At 42.6% G+C, this 14,343-nt stretch overlaps 1 long non-coding RNA gene across 1 annotated transcript; it reads left to right on the top strand.

The window, feature by feature from the left end:
* The first annotated feature begins 682 nt into the window (after positions 1-682).
* LOC116570202 lies at positions 683-10,851 on the top strand. Its single transcript, XR_004277318.1, has 3 exons — positions 683-776; positions 3,212-3,388; positions 10,525-10,851. It is a non-coding gene; the product is annotated as an uncharacterized LOC116570202 (long non-coding RNA).
* Positions 10,852-14,343: the final 3,492 nt, after the last annotated feature.

Below are 14,343 nucleotides of genomic sequence, written 5' to 3'. Positions count from 1 at the left end.
ACACACTGCATTTAGGATACCTAAATTTTTACTCACACATTTATCACTTCCTTTTATGCCTGGAAGTGGAAAAATAAACTCCTGGAGGCACTGGATCCAAGGGCACACATATTTTTAAATTCTTTGATACGTAGGAAACTGCCCATCAGAAAGGTACCAACACACATTTCCCCAACAATGCATTAGAGTGCCCATTACATGCTGATGACGCCGTTCTGTAAAGCAGCTTTGAATCCTATCATCATAATATCACACCATAGTCAAACAGAAAAAACAACCTGATTAGAGTCAAAGGCCCCATCTCTCTGCTGATCTGGCTGGGTTCTGAAAAGTTTTAGCATATAAGCAGACTGGGGAGCTGCATGTTCTCCAAGCAATCATCCCAAATCTTGATAGATCTCTAAGCCCTGGATATCAAGAAGTGGTGAGCCTAAGAGCCAGTGCATGGCCTAGCAAGTGCCTCCACACAACTCTTATGTTTCCAAGGGAGCAATCTTCAGGATATCTCTATAGGCACTTAAATGGGGTAAAGATCAACTTGGTTTAATACATCAACTTTCCAACCTTTTTTAACCATAATCCCCACTAAGAAACATATTTTGCATCCCCTGAAAAATTATTTACCTTACTATTAGCAATGCCCTCTGAAATTTTCCATTCTGTTCTATTCCATTGCAGTGTATAAACTTGCAAGCACTAAACTTGGCTGTTTAATACAGCAGACACCAGCCACATGTGGCTAGTGGGAATCTGAAATGTGGCTGTTCGGAATTGAGGTATGCCTAAAGTGTACAATAAATAAAGTGTACAGGTTCTGAAAACTCAGTACAAACAATGAATATGCATGATCTCATTAATAATTTTATATTAATTATATGTCATAAAGATAATATGCTTATATAATGGGTTGAATAAAATATATTATTAAATTTAACATCAATTATTTTGTTAATGTAGCTAACAGAAAATTTTAGATTACATATGTGGCTTACATAATATTTCTAATGGACAACGGCACTAAACTAATTTTATGACCTAGTAATGAGTTGCAACTCAATTTGAAAAACATGGCTTTAGCGGGCTCTGGACTCCTGACCAGGAACCACTGCAGAGATGAGAGAGCAAACCCCCAACCCACACACATACCCCGCCTGCCTTTCTGAGAGCAAGATGCCTGGGGACTAGGCCAGGTTTCTCCTTGAAAAATGTTATTTTGTTTCAATGTCCAAAAGAATGGATGGCCAATGTTCAAAGTTCTACTCCATAGATCATGTCTAAAATAGTTTAGAATTCACTAGGCATTTCTGAAAAAATTCAGACTTCTCATCAATACATTTTGAAGATTTGAACACCTCTTTTAAAAGAAGTTGATACATAAGAATTTATGTTTGAGTGACAGAGATATTCTCAAGCAGGCATTGTTAGGCTCTTTTGTTGTTACTGTTATTGGTAGATATAGATAACTGGTTAGTAGGAAAAGATAGGATCTTTGGGAGATGTTGATGTTGAGATCTAAAGCAGAATGTTGCTGATTTTTAACTATGTATCATGTTTTATCTGGTAAATTTGCATACTTATAAACTCTATTTTAATAATGCTCTATTTTACTGTAAAGTTGCAAGTATAGTGGGAAATGCCTTACAATAGTACTAGAGAATACCATACGGAATACTGGAGATTTGCTGAGAGAGTAGATTTCAGCGCTCTCACTATACACTGAGAAATGGTAACTATGCGAGCAGAAGACACATTAATAATTAGATTGACTTGAGTAATCATTTCATTCTCTATATGTATGTCAAATCATGTTGCATAACTTAGATATACATAATTTTCAGTAAAGACTTTATAAAGTCTTTATAAAGACTTAAAAAAAAGAAAATATACAAATGCCCTAACATCAGTAATATAAAATAGGTCATTTTATTTTTATAACCTCTCTATAAGCTAATAAGGGACACTCATTAGAGACTTTGAAGTAGCATTTACATTATTTGTTCAGTAATTGTCACCCACGAGGCAGATTTTCCTAGTTCAAAATCCATCTCTAGGGGCGCGTGGGTGGTTCAGTGGGTTAAAGCCTCTGCCTTCGGCTCAGGTCATGATCCCAGGGTCCTGGGATGGAGCCCCGCATCCGGCTCTCTGCTCAGCGGGGAGCCTGCTTCCTCCTCTCTCTGCCTGCCTCTCTGCCTACCTGTGATCTCTATCTGTCAAATAAATAAAACATTTTTAAAAATCCATCTCTATGTCTCTGAAATGAAAGGGAATGAATAATTCAGAGTATACTTGGATTCAATCACCAGACACCCTTCCGCTCCGGAGTAGACACTGCCAGTGTCACCAAGTGGTTAACCTGATGAGCATAAACATGTCGGCTTCATTAATGTACTTATTAACCTTATTAATAAGCTCGTTAACCACTTTTCCTCACAGATACCTTATGCTATTGATGAAATTGTTTCTTTTTTTATTATTAAATCTTTGCTTAGTCAGGGAAGTTAATGCTAGTGGGAGCATCTGAGCAATCTAGAGACATGAAGACGTGAAGGCGCAGAGGCCCGTTGCCACCAGATGGTAATGACCGCTCTGCGGCGGAGGCGATCAGATCGCTCCTGGGATACGAGGTCTTGGAAGGATGGGGCACCATTTGTTCTTTTCAAATTAAAAATAAATAAATAAAACTGAATTATTTTCTTTATACATATTATGTAACCCTCTTATTAAATTTGTCCTGAATTTTATCGTTTTTGTCATTCCTACATGTTATAAAATTCTTCTGTTCCCATTTCTAATCCATTAATATTCGTGACTGGAACTATTTTTTGTTTTGTTTTTTTTAAAGATCTTATTTATCTATTTGACAGAGATCACAAGTAGGCGGAGAGGCAGGCAGAGAGAGAGAGGGGGAAGCAGGCTCCCTGCAGAGCAGAGAGCCGGATGTGGGGCTCGATCCCAGAACCCTGGGAATCATGACCTGAGCCGAAGGCAGAGGCTTTAACCCACTGAGCCACCCAGGCCCCCCTGGAACTATGTTTTATTAAGTTAAATTATTTTGTATCAGGTATACACTTATACATCACATGGTCTTGTCTTTCTCCCCTCCTCAGTTCAGCACAGAAAAAGCACTTGGTCAATACTGGCTGAACACAGACTGTGGAATGAAGACTTGGGTTGTGTGTCTCCTCCTTACAGGCTTCTGCTTCCATCTCAGGTGTTCGTGGGAGAGAGAGATGTTTGGATCTTACAAGCAAGGCTCTAGTGTATCCCCATCTCACACTATGGAGTCATGTCTCAACCACCTCCTCCTATTGTCACTCGGCAAATGGAATGGTTTCGGTGTGCTGAGAGCCCTGTACTGTGAATGAGGGAGAAGACCAAGACACGTCAGGTATGTTCTCTGCCTTCAAGGGACTCACAGATACTTCGGCAAGAGAAAGGATGAAGGAGGTGAGGAGAGACGCTGTCCTCTGAAGAGAGCACTAACCGAGCCAGGAGACAGGCCATTAGGTATGGAGCAGAGGCTTCCGGCGCCGGGCCCAGATGGAGTGAAGGGACAGGCATGGGGACAGAAAGCCATACACGGAGGCCAAGAGTGAGGAGGCAAGCACAGAGATGGATGGGTTTCAGAAGATGCCAGGTTCTCAGCTCTCCTACCTTTATCTAGCCTCCATGTGCAGGCCTGGGAGGAGGACAAATGGGCCAGAAATAAGAGCAATTCCCCCAAGTTCTAGGGGTGACTGGGAAGCTGGTCGGATGAGGAGGAGGCCCTCCTGTGTGATGAAAGCGTGGCTCAGGTCTGGCTGCAGGTTGAGGCCCGTCCACAGGCCTTCCCTGGCCTCTCTCTGGGTGTGAGGGAAATGTGGAGAGAAGCAGCGTGAGGAGGTAAGAGCCAGTGTGGGGGGTACAGATCTGGGGGCATAGGGACAGAAAAGAAATGGCCTTATGGACACAGATCACACAGAGAGGCTGCCCACGGGCTCAGTAGTGGAAAACAGGAAGAACTGTGGAGAAACACAGAGGCTGAGAGAAGTTTCAAGCTGAAAAAACAAAAGGTAGGACTAAGGATTGTTGAGGGAGGGTCTTGCAGGAGGGAGAGGAGGCTGCACTGGGCTTCTGAGGCTACAGAGAGGCACCTCGACCCCCGTGTCCTGCACATACGGAGAGAATCAGACTATGCTTCCCAACTCTTGTGAGCTTTAGAGGGAGCTGTGAGGCCTCGAGCTGCTGTAGGAAAGGGTGACCTGGGGACTTGGAACCAGGTCTCTGCTCTCTCTATGGTGTCTAAAGTCAGGTGGCCACAGGAGGTGACCCTGACCTCAGTCGTTGAGTCACCCAACTCTTTTAGGTCACCACACACTTGTGAATGTGCTTTCCCGTCTGTCTGGCCTGCGGTTTGCCTTCAACTGATAGAGAGAAACTAAAGTGGAAGGTAAAGGCAGGATTTTACGCTTCAGAAACTTCTGTGTCACATACAACAGAAAATTGCTCAAGGACACCAAAAAGGAAATCAATCAACAAAAGCCACAGGCGCTTCAAGAAACAGAGCTGGGGAGATGCCTAGAATTTTGAGTGACTCAAGGCAAAACACACCAGAAGAGTTTGTCTTTCCACAGGTAGGAGATTAAAAAAAAAGAAGAAGAAAAGAAAAAGAAAAAGAAAGGAAGAAAAGAAAGAAGGAATAAAGAGAGAGAGAAGAAAGAAAGAAAGAAAGAAAGAAAGAAAGAAAGAAAGAAAGAAAGAAAGAAAGAAAGAAAGAGTAAAGTTAATAGCTCATTCGCTTTTGGCTTCCGTGTGCTATCATTAATCATTTTCCTAGGAATGGAGGATAGTTTCCTTACTATAAGAGGAAAAGAGAAACAGATTCCTTTGACCAATATGCTACCCAGATGTTCACCAGATCCCCATATCTCCTCCCCCGCAACTTGATTTGGAAAAGTGAAAGCCAAGATGACAATTGAGGAGAAGTGGCTCCTAATGACAATATCACCAATCACTTCTCAGATGTGGCAACAGTCCACCTTCTGCCGGGGAAAGGGAATGACATGACGACGTCCCAAGAGATTTCAAGAGCATCCCAGCCATCTTGTGACAGGAGCCATGGAAGTATTTGGTGGACTAACTCTTTCCTGGCTCTGCTGTGAGCCTAATCATCTCTTAAGATGGAGAGAGTCTTGTGTGAGGCCTGTTGCCTACAGGAGGAGCCCCAACCTGGAAATGCCTTGACACATCCCAGCCTCACGTGGTTTCTCACAGCATCACATACAGTACTGTTGAGGAGTTCCTTGCCACAGGAAAAATTAAGTCAGATACTTGGTGGAGATAATTCTGGAAGCTTCGTATTAGAAAAACAAAGGTGAGACACAAAGACTGTGAAGTTTAACATAATTGACCTAATTCTGAAGAGAGTGAGGACCGCCTCTTCATTTTCACCATGAATTTCCCAGATCCTGAGAGTATGTGGATCTTAATAAATGTTATTATTTTCCTTTTGATTAACTCCTATTTTTACTTAAATAAGTGTTTGTAAATGAAAACCTTATATTACCATCTTCAATAGAAAATAAATATCCCTTGCCATGTGTAGATGTGAAACATGAAAAATAAACACAGTGACAAGAGAGGCATTATGAAGTTCATTCCATAGAGAGGGCGACCTGCAGGGCTTTTTTGCCTTGGATTTACTTTTGCATCATTTATAAACAAATGAATAAATTAAGATGATTAGTAAGTAACGGAGAGGTGATAAGGACATTTGGCTCCAAACTGTAATGGAGAGGTGATAAGGATATTTTGGCTCCAAATTTCCTTGGCTAATCAGAAGGCTGAAGAATTAAAGAATGCCTCACACTAAGAGAGTCAACAGTACTTAGCATTGTAACCAGATACCACACCAAAACAACCCAGTTGCTTCCAGGAATACAATTCCTCACTTTGGAAAAAGTGAGGCTAGATGGTCTTTAAGGGCCTTGAACTCTTGACATTCAGTAATCTTGGTTGTTACCGTGAGGTCTTTTAAACTACATCATCAATAAAAGTATCAACATGAGACAGATGAGACTATAATGGAATGAATCAGAAGTAACGAACCTGACTTCTCTGCTTGACTTTGGAAAAACAACAAACAAAAATCCTACACCTTTGCCACTAAACTTCTCCGTGCATCATACAGTGAGGCTCCATTATGATCTACCAAGTAATTACAGGCATGTGGGTTTCCCCAAACTATGACTGCAGGGACTTTTTCTATACTCGAAAGCAATATTTTCATGAAACCTGATGGGTAACTAAACTGGGGCCACCATATATCTTCTCTAAATCTTTCTCTTGAGAGAGATTATAATGTTTCTGGAGTTCAGTTCTTCCCTGAGTTATTGTCAATAAGGTAAAAAATGTTCTGCTAATAAAATAAGACAGGCCCAACGGTGGGCTATCAGAAGGAGAGTCCTGGAGAATGGGCTAAATTCATAAGTGGGTTATCCAAGGGAATCCAAGAGAGAGAAGCCACGGTTAAGAGAAGCCATGGTCAAGAGACAAGCTGAATTATTATCCAGGGAAAACAAGCTGTGAGTATTGGGGGAAAGTTACAATGGGAGGCTAAGCAATAAGATGAATCAGGGAGAAAGAATTAAGAAGGAAGGAAGGAGAAGCCAAACTGGTGGTTCAGAAGCTAAGTCAAAGAAAAAGGCCTAGTGCCAAAATGTTTCATCAATATGGTACCTGGTACCTACTGCCAAGGAGAGCATTGAGCAAAGAGCCACTTCAAAATTCATATACAGTATGTGTGTTGAGGATACTTGCACACCTATAACCATGCATGTATCCATCTATGCACATAGGCCCTTTGCACTCCTCACAGTGGGAGGTTGTGTGGATGGAATGCAGACCAGAGTGGAGATCAAGGTGCTGAGAAGGAAGGAAAGAAACAAGACAAGGGAAAGAAACCACGGCACTCAATGCAGACAGGGTCCAATAAGCCAAGAATGGTACAGAAATTGCCATGGGAAGGAGGTCAGGGAAGAAGAACCGGGCCACAGCTGGCTGGGGTGGGGTGGGGTAGGGCAGGGAATGCCTAGATTTCTCCAAATATCTCCACCTCCAAACCAATACAATAAAAAGGAGGGGTTTTCCTGGAAGTGGGACCTTTAAGCAGTATTAGGAAGGATTAGGGAAGGCCAGGATAGAATAACAATGGGGGATTTTTCAGGCAGAGAGAACAGCTTCAACAAAAGCAGGGAGACAATTATTTACAGCTTCCTAGATGTTTTCTAACCGCAGAAACCAAAACGTAAAGAATCTGTCAGCACATTCGAGGATCACTGACTGAATCTTGAAAATTTATAGGCAACTGACACAAGAGGGTTGAACAAGTCCATTGATTTTATCAGGGTACCTGTAATCGTACATGGAAAGCAAGAGGCAAATGATTTGAAGACTTTTCTCAGATTCTGCAGTTGAAAAATTCTTTTGCAATAAAATACCTTGATGTGTTTATAAATACCATATTACAGTAAAGTGATCCCTTCTGGACCAGACACTGGGAGGTGGGGGAGCAATATCTTGAATGGAAAATTGGGAAATCCCTGGAAAAATAAAAACTTAGATATTTAAGGCACTTGGTTATCTGCTCACACGGTCAAAGCACAGCCGTCCTGGAGACTTTCAGTCCCCAAGTACACAAGGTAGCAGAGCGTACTTCTTTTGAAAGCAAATTCTTCTCCTTAATGACATTAGTGCCTGGCAACTAATTCTTTTGATATCGAGAGGTGGAATAAAAAGGCGAAAATGTTGATCTTTAGAGAAACATCTTAGGAAAAAGGTAAATAAAGGGCATGTTCTTAATTCTGAGGTAAGTATTGCTTTTTTGGTAATTGAAGTATAATTTACAGTGTCATATTAGTTTCATGTGCACATTATAGTGATTTAACAATTCTATACATTACTTAGTGCCCATCACAAAAGTGTATTCTTTTTTTTTTTTTAAGATTTTATTTATTTATATGACAGAGATCACAAGTGGGCAGAGAGAGAGAGAGAGGAGGAGGAGGCAGGCTTCCCACTGAGCAGAGAGCCCGATGTGGGGCTCGATCCCAGGACTCTGGGATCATGACCTGAGCCGAAGGCAGAGGCCTCAACCCACTGAGCTGCCCAGGCGCCCCACAAAAGTGTATTCTTAATCCCTTTTATTTCACCCATTCCCCCAAGCCACCTCCCCTCTTGCAGCCACCAGTCTGTTCTCTGAATTTAAGAGTCTGAGTTTTGTTTGCTTACCTCTATTTTTCTTCATTTGTTTCTTTGTTTTGTTTCTTAAATTCCACATATGGGTGAAATCATATGATTTTTGTCTTTCTCTGTCTGACTTACTTCACTTGGCATTATACCCTCTGGATCCATCTACATTACTGCAGATGGAAAGATCTTATTCTTTATCATGGCTGAGGTATATTCATATATATATATATATATATATATATATCACATCTTCTTTATCCATTCATCTATGGATGGACACTTGAGCTGCTTCCATAATTTGGCTGTTGTCAATAATACTGCACTAAACATAGAGGAACATAGATCTTTTTGAATTAGTGTTTTCCTTTTCTTTGGGTAAATACCCAGTAGTGGAATTACGGGATCATATAATTGTATTTTTAATTTTTTAAGGAACCTCCATATAGTTTTCCACAGTGGCTGCACCAGTTTGCATTCCACCAACAGTGCATGGGGGTTCCTTCTTCTCCACATCCTCGCCAACACTTGTTATTATTGTCTTTCTGATTCTAGCCATCCTGACAGGTGTAAGGTGATAGTTCATTGTTTTGATTTGCAATTCTCTGATGATTAGTGATGTTGAGCATCTTTTGACGTGTCTTTTGGGCACCTGCGTGTCTTCTTTGGCAAAATATCTATTCAGATCCTGAAATGTCTAGTCAGGTCCTCTGCCCATTTTCAATCAGATTATTTGGTGGTTTTGATGTGTTGTGTAAATTCTTCATATATTTTAGATCTTGACCCCTTAGTAGATACATCATTTGCAAATGTCTTCTCCCATTCAGTAGGCTGCTTTGTCATTTTATTGATGGTGAATTTTTTTTTAACTTCTATCTTAAGACGAAGCAAATGAAACTCAAAGAAATTAAGTAAATGGCCCACATTCATTGGGAAGGAAGATTAGAGTGTGTCACCACTAGCTCCCCTGTCACTCTTTTACTCAATCCTTCTGGCTCTCCCTCCTTGTAACTTTAACTCTAGACCTGGAGCCTCCTATGCTTACCTCCTCCTCTCCCTTGGATCTGCAAGGCGGCTCTGAATTCTACTTCCTGTAGAATTCCTTTCACCTTGCCACCCCCAGAAGATATACTTAGTTGTAGAGAATCGTGCCCTTCTCCCTGTCTTCCCCATCTTAGTAAATGGTATCGCTATCTATTAGGTACCTAAAACTAGAAATCTGAGGAGGTATTCTTCATTTCCCTCTTGCCCTCCATATTAGCTTCCTACACATGACGTAACAAACTTAATGGCTTAAAACAACAGACCTTTCTTGTTTCACAGTTCTGGAGGCCAAAAGGCCTAAATCAGATGTTGGCAGGTTTGATTCCTTCTGGTGGCTCTGAAGAAGAATCCTTTCAATGCCTCTTCTTCCTTCTGTTGGCTGGGGGCAATCCTTGGCCTTCCTTGATTCACAGATGCATCACTCTGATTCTGCTTCTGTCTTCACATGACCTGCCCCTCTGATCTGTGTGTCTGTCTCTTTTCTGTCTCTTATAAGGACATTCATCTTTAGATTTAGGACCTACCCTAATCTAATCTCATCTCAAGATCCTTATCTTTATTACATCTGCAGAGACACTTATTCCAAATAAGTGTCATATTCAGAAGTTCCAGATGGACATATCTTTTAGAAGCCACAGTTCAACCCAGTATACCTTCCTTCCCCATCAAATTCGTTCCAAGACCCACTGACTCGTCTCCACTATATATTCCATGATCTTTTCCTTCTCTCCATTTTCATTACCACCATTCAGGTCAACACCACCATCATCATTCCCTGGACCACTTCTGTAGCATCGTACTGGATTCTCTGACTCCACACTCCGACCCTTCCATCCATTCTCCCCATTACAGCCTAAATGATGTTTTTTAAATTCATCTCTTATCACACCCCTACTTAAAACAGTCCAATGATTTATCATTAACAGTATAAAACCCAGACTCTTCACCAAAGCCTCCTGACATAGGAGTCCCTATAATACAGCTCAAGATAACATTTTAAAACGATATAGCTTTTTCATGAATTAATCCCAATTTAGAGACACCTGATAATGCATATAATTTAAGAGGGAAAAGAAGAATGCAGAAAATACATAACATAAGCAAATAAGTGAAATACCCACCACCTCCAAATGTTGGTACCAGTATTAGCCGCAAATGGGAAGAGTAGAAAAAATCCTGAATCTGCTTTTTTACCTTTGAAGTATTGCTCATTGATTTTATGCCTGAACATCTCTTTTTCCTATAATTTTTTAGGCACAACTAGATCATGAAATCAACTCAAGACTTCAAAAACTCTCTATAATGGGATACTGGAGCAAAGACACTTTGCTGTTGTGTTGCTTTTTAATGTGGTAATTTTCAACTAGGTAGTTGCAGTCAAATAGAGGCAAAGATGTTAACTGAATCCCTCCGTGGCCTGCTGTGTGGGGCCAGTGATGGATGCTGTCTGGGATGCTGAGGTACATACAGTCCAGGCTCTGGTCATACAGAGCCTGCTCTCTGGGCAGGAAGATGGACACCTGGATAAGTCAGAAACAAAACAGCGTGAAATGAGTACACCCAAATGAGGATGATGGGAACACAGAGGAAGGACTAACTATTCCTGAATGAGAGAACCAAGAAAAGATTTGTGACAAAGGCAAGATCTGTAAGCTCAGCCTGGTAGAACGTGTATGAGAAAGTGAAGAGGGTGTTGCTGGCCATCTTGAGTGATGACACAGGTGTCTCTGACTTGAAGGTTCTTGAACACCATGATCACGACCTTGGGCTTCACTGTGTACACTGTGAACATATCATGAGTACTTTGAGAAGGGATGTGATGTGAAAAGAGCTTTGCTTCTGAAAGCTCACCCTGGTGCCTGGGCACAGGGTGAATGAGAAGCAGAGAGATGGGGCATGGAGGCTGGTTAGGGAGCTGCCACCATAACCCTGAGAAGACACGAGGGGCCCTGACCAAGCTGTGGAGAGAAGGACTGCAAGAGGGAGACTTTAAGAAGGGAAAAATCAACAGACTTGAGAACTGACAAGAGGTGGTAAGAAGAAGCGGAAGAAAGAATTAGGATGACTCAAAGCTTTGGAACAATGAATAGAAGGAATTTTGTATTTCTCATTAAAATTGGAAGCAAAAAAATAACTGGGAGGGGAAAGATAATTTTGCTCTGGGTCATCCTGGCCTTGTGGTCACTATTACTTGGATAGATTACCAGAGGCGAACATCAGCTTTTGCTCTGACTGCTGGGAATGGTAACAGTCTCTCTCTCTCTCTCTCTTTTTTTTTTTTTTTTCAAAATACATAATACATAGCACTCCTCTTAGAATAGGTCTGTTACCCATACCTCCAACGACTGGCTCTAATATCAGTAGCCACAGGGGCTGTGGAGCGCATCACCATATTTCTGCCAACTTCTCCTATCCCAAATCATTAATTAACTCCTTTCCATCATCCCCAAATAAGACAGTGAGAAGCACAGAGAATGCAAAATAAAAAAAGAACACAAGCATTAGAATCAGATAGGACAGGCCTCCAAAATCAATTTCTTCACCTCGCAGATGCATGACTTCAGGCAAGTTTCTTAACAGGTTTGTGAACACTAAGGCTCTAAATGCAACTGGGCTTTATAACCTGCATCATTAGAGGAGCAGGTAGAGATGGCTTTTGTGACCCCCAAGGTGGCCTTCACAGTAGACATTGGCTTCATTCATTCTACACTTATAACAAGATCTTTGACATAAACTGCTAGGAGAGCGGACCAGACTAGCCCCACTCAGGGCAGAAGGGGCTGAGAAGCCTTTATCAGCTGATTTCAGGCAGTGAGAGAAGCCAGAGCACAGAAATCGGGAATGATCTCTAGGCATTCACACAACGCTGGCTCTGAAAGCGCATCTGGGGAGCATCTCACTTCGAATGGGCCCTTGTTATCATCATAATTAATATCTTACATCTGTACTACGTTTTACACGTTTAAAACACCTTCATGTTCATTACTGGATCATCACAGAAACTCTCAAGAGCTACAGATTTTTATCCCCACTTTACAGTAGTGAGTAATAATTATGATTATGCATTAATAATGTAATATGGCAATTACATTATTAATTAGTTACTGTGTTCCACACCTTGTGCTAAAAGCTTAGCTTGCATCATCTCATTTCATCCTCACAGCTCCAAGTGATAGGCAAAGCTAGTGTCCCCGCTTTACCAAGGAAGAAACTGACACACTGGGAAGTTAAGTCACTGGCACCAGGCCCTACGCAAGGCTGCGCCACCTCCAGAGCCCTTCACATCAAGCAGTGACCAGACTGTTTTTCTAGGAGTAGCAGAAGGGTTAAGAGCTGCTTTAGAGCTGACAGGGTAAGTGCAGATCTGCAACTCAATCCACTTACTCTGGACCTTATGTTGTCCCCTTGGCCTCCAGGTGAGCTTGCAAGAACAACATAGTGAAGACCAACTCCTGTTACTGATACAGGAGATGAGAGCACAAGAGGCGACTACTGGGCACCCACGAACTCCTCTTAGGGGTCACTCACCTCACAGTCTGTCCTTACCCCCTCACGGACGCTACAGCTGAAGGCTGCCTGCACTGGGACAGCTGCTTCTTCCATTGGACCTCTAGCTGACCCCTCCCTGGTTTCACGGGGCTTTGTGGTCCGTGATCTCAGCTGCACTCTCATGGCTGCTCCAGTTAGTTGCCCCCACAGCCCCTCCATGAGCCCTGCCAAGTACAAACCCAGATATTGGTCATTCTTCCCAGTCTTCTTGAGGTCTGCAAGCATTCCTAATGATGCAATCTCAACTAGTTTCTGTTTTGTCTCCATTGCCCTATGGAGGCCATGGCCCCTAAGGGAATATCTGAGCGGCTATAGAAGTGGTTACCGCAATGGCACCCTCCATGGGCTCTTCGCATGCCTTCTCCTTGCCCATCCATACGCTGCCATGACACAAGGGCAGTCTGCCTACAACACAGATCTGACTATCCCTGCTCAAAAACCTCCAGTCACTCCCAGTTGCATAAGAATACATTCCAAACTCCTCATCTCATACTGATTGATTCGGAACTTGATCCCTGCCTTCTTCCCTTCTGGTTTCCCCATCCCCTCACGTACTCCTCATGGGCCCTACATTTTCTTGCCCCATGCCTCTGCTCGGGCTCTTAACCTCTGCCTACAATGTCTTTTCCCCCCATGCTTAAATCTGGCTATCCTTTGCCAAGGTCTAGTTCAAAATACATCCTTCCACCAATTCTTTCCAAAACACTCTTACAATTCTTTCTTCCTCTGTTATTTGCACTTATTTTTTTTAAAGATTTTATTTATTTATTTGACAGAGATCACAAGTAGACAGAGAGGCAGGCAGAGAGAGAGAGGAGGAAGCAGGCTCTCCACGGAGCAGACAGCCCGATGCGGGGCTTGATCCCAGGACCCTGGGATCATGACCTGAGCCGAAGGCAGAGGCTTAACCCACTGAGCCACCCAGGCGCCCCTATTTGCACTTATTATAGTATATACTACAAACTGTGCTGTGTTAGAATTGTTTTTATGAATGAGAGTCATACATGTGTCTACATACCCCCCACTTGATTGAGGGTAGCTGGAGAGAAGGGATTAGATATCATCTGCTTTTGTCTTTCTTTTCACACACAAAATAACGCGTTCCATCGTATTGAGCCCGATGAGGTGGGAGTTAGTAGACGGGATGATGAAATGTTAGCTGATAATTGATGACCATGAACGAAGAGGTCCTAGCGGAGAAGCGGCTCATCCTCTCTCAGTTTCCTTCCAATCCACGCTAACCTCGGGGTCCTGGGTTGTCCTCAGGGAAGTACCAGGACTGGTAGGGGATGAGCACTGATTCCAGGTCCCTCCCTCCTCATTGCCACCCCCAGCTTCTGCTGCTTCTCCCTGACTCTGGCCACTGTGTAATCGCTGATGGTGCCTTGGAAATTGGCACCTAACAGGTAGCATTTTAATCATCATGCTGGGCAGGACTCCTGGGCAGACTCTCACTCATGGCCCCTGTTGATGAGCCCGGTGATCCCCGCATGAGGAAGCACAGAGGGTACTAAGTGGAAGTGT

Source organism: Mustela erminea, chromosome 12 (assembly GCF_009829155.1).
Source record: "Mustela erminea isolate mMusErm1 chromosome 12, mMusErm1.Pri, whole genome shotgun sequence".
NCBI classification, from domain to species: Eukaryota; Metazoa; Chordata; class Mammalia; order Carnivora; family Mustelidae; genus Mustela; species Mustela erminea.
Note: the sequence above shows the minus strand (reverse complement) of the source record. Positions and strands in the feature narration are given on the sequence as shown.